Here is a 2,483-nt window from a genome sequence, read left to right as displayed (position 1 = left end):
AAATTTTTTTAAAAAAATTAGCCAGGTGTGCTGGTGCTTGCCTGTAGTCCCAGCTACTTGGCAGGCTGAGGTGGGATCATCACTTGAGCCTGGGAGGTTGAAGCTGCAGTGAGCTATGACTTCACTACTGCACTCCAGCCTAGGCAACAGAGTGAGATCCTGTCTCTAAAAAAAAAAAAAAGTTAATAAAAAACTTTAGGCCGGGTGTGGTGGCTCACACCTGTAATCCCAGCACTTTGGGAGGCTGAGGCAGGCAGATTACCTGAGGTCAGGAGTTAGAGACCAGCCTGGCCAACATGGTGAAACCCCGTCTCTATTAAAAATACAAAAATTAGCCAGGTGTGGTGGCGGGTGCCTGTAATCTCAGCTACTTGGGAGGCTGAGGCAGGAGAATAGCTTGAACCTGGGAGGCAGAGGTTGCAGTGAGCCGAGATGACACCACTGCACTCCAGCCTGGGCAACAGAGTGAAACTCTGTCTCAAAAACAAACAAGCAAACAAACAAACAAACAACAACACTTTATACCTGTAATCCCATCACTTTGGGAGGCCAAGACAGGTAGATCGCTTGAGCCCAGAAGTTTGAGACCAGCCTGGACAATATGGTGAGACCCCCATATCTACAAAAAAAAAACAAACAAACAAAAAAAAAACTAGCTGCATATGATGACTCGCGCCTGTAGTCCCAGTTACTCGGGAGGTTGAGGTGGGAGGCTCGCTTGAGCTCAGGAGGTCAAAGCTGCAGTGAGCCGTGATCACACCACCGCACTCCAGCCTGGGTGACAGAGTGGGATCTTGTCTCAAAATAATAATAATAATAATAATAATAATAATAATAAACAACGAAAACAATAAAAACAAGTGAAGCAACTGTGACTAATGAAGTGCTTTAAAGGCAAGGAGACAGGGGCCAACGGGAACAGGGAAGTTACTGTACACAGTCCGAAGAGGTGACAATTGAGGACAGGCTTAATCAGCTACACAGGGAGTAAAAAGCCCAATTCTGTGCTTTGAGCCAGGAATCGATGGAGAATTTGAGGAATAGAATGAAGGCTGGTACAACTGGAGCCTCGTGAGCCAGGATGGAAGGGGAGCCAGTTAAGATACAGACACCAGTAGGTGCCAAACTATGGACTGAACTTTCCCCTAAATGTCCCCCTCCACCCTCAAAACTCAGAGATCTGGAGGGCGCAGGGATATCGGCGGGGGTCGGGGGGCTTGGAGGGAAAGACACAGAGGGGGCGTCAGTAGCACCTCGGACAGCACCATCCCTGTCCATGGTGCTGACAGCTCGAGGCACTGACAGTCGGTGGGAATTTAAAATGGTGCAGCCGCTATGGAAAAGTTTGGCGTTTCTTCAATTCAACACAGAATCTCCATATAACCCAACAATTCCACTCCCGGGCACCTAGCCAAGGAAGTTGAAAGCAGGGATCCAGATAGTTGTACACCGGTGTTCACAGCAGCATGACTCACCATAGCCAAAAGGTGGAAGCAACTCAAGCGTCCAACAGATGAACCGATAAACACCATGTGGTCCATCCACACAATGGAATATTATTCAGTCATGAAAAAGATAAACCGTTCTGGCCGGTCAAGGAGGCTCATGCCTGTAATCCCAACACTTTGGGAGGCCAAGGCACGCAGATCACTTCAGGTCAGGAGTTCGAGACCAGCCTGGGCAACGTGATGAAATGCCGTCTCTACTAAAAATACAAAAATTAAGGCCAGGTGTGGTGGCACATGCCTGTATTCCCAGCACTTTGGAAGGCTGAGGCAGGTGGATGGCTTGAGGCCAGGAGTTTGAGACCAGCCTGGCCAACATGGTGAAACCCCTTCGCTACAAAAAATACAAAAAATAGCCAGGCATGGTGGTGCTCGCCTGTGGCCCCAGCTACTTGGAAGGCTGAGGCATGAGAATCACTTGAATCCAAGAACTGGAGGCTGCAATAAGCTGAGATCGCATCACTGCACTCCAGCCTAGGTGACAGAGACACTGTCTCAAAAATTAAAACAAAAAACAAAACAAAACCAAAAAACCCCCCCACAAAATTTAGCTGGGTGTGGTGGCGGGCACCTGTAATCCCAGCTACTCAGGAGGCTGAGGCAGGAGAATCGCTTGAACCTGGGAGGTGGAGGTCACAGTGAGCAGAGATCATGCCACTGCACTCCAGCCTGGGTGACAGAGTGAGACTCCATCTCAAAAAAAACAGAAAGAAATTGAGGGGTGCCATATCGGGCTCCCAAGAGCACCTGTGAGCCTGGGAGGGTGGCACGGAATGTCTGGCCCTGTGGTCTGGAGTCAGCACTGGCTTCTGAGGAGCCAGAGAAGGGGCAGAGTGGGGAAAAGCACCTAGTGGGGCTCTGTGTGGATTCTAGAAAGGCATTACCTGTGGGGGGCAAGGACCAGGTGGTGTCAGACCCCAGCCCCAGCCATCCTGAGCACAGAAGGTGGGTCCTCAGTCCGAAAACGACAGGAAGCCA

This window comes from Pan troglodytes, chromosome 20 (assembly GCF_028858775.2).
Source record: "Pan troglodytes isolate AG18354 chromosome 20, NHGRI_mPanTro3-v2.0_pri, whole genome shotgun sequence".
NCBI classification, from domain to species: domain Eukaryota; kingdom Metazoa; phylum Chordata; class Mammalia; order Primates; family Hominidae; genus Pan; species Pan troglodytes.
The sequence above is the reverse complement of the archived record's forward strand: the minus strand, read 5'-3'. Positions refer to the sequence as shown.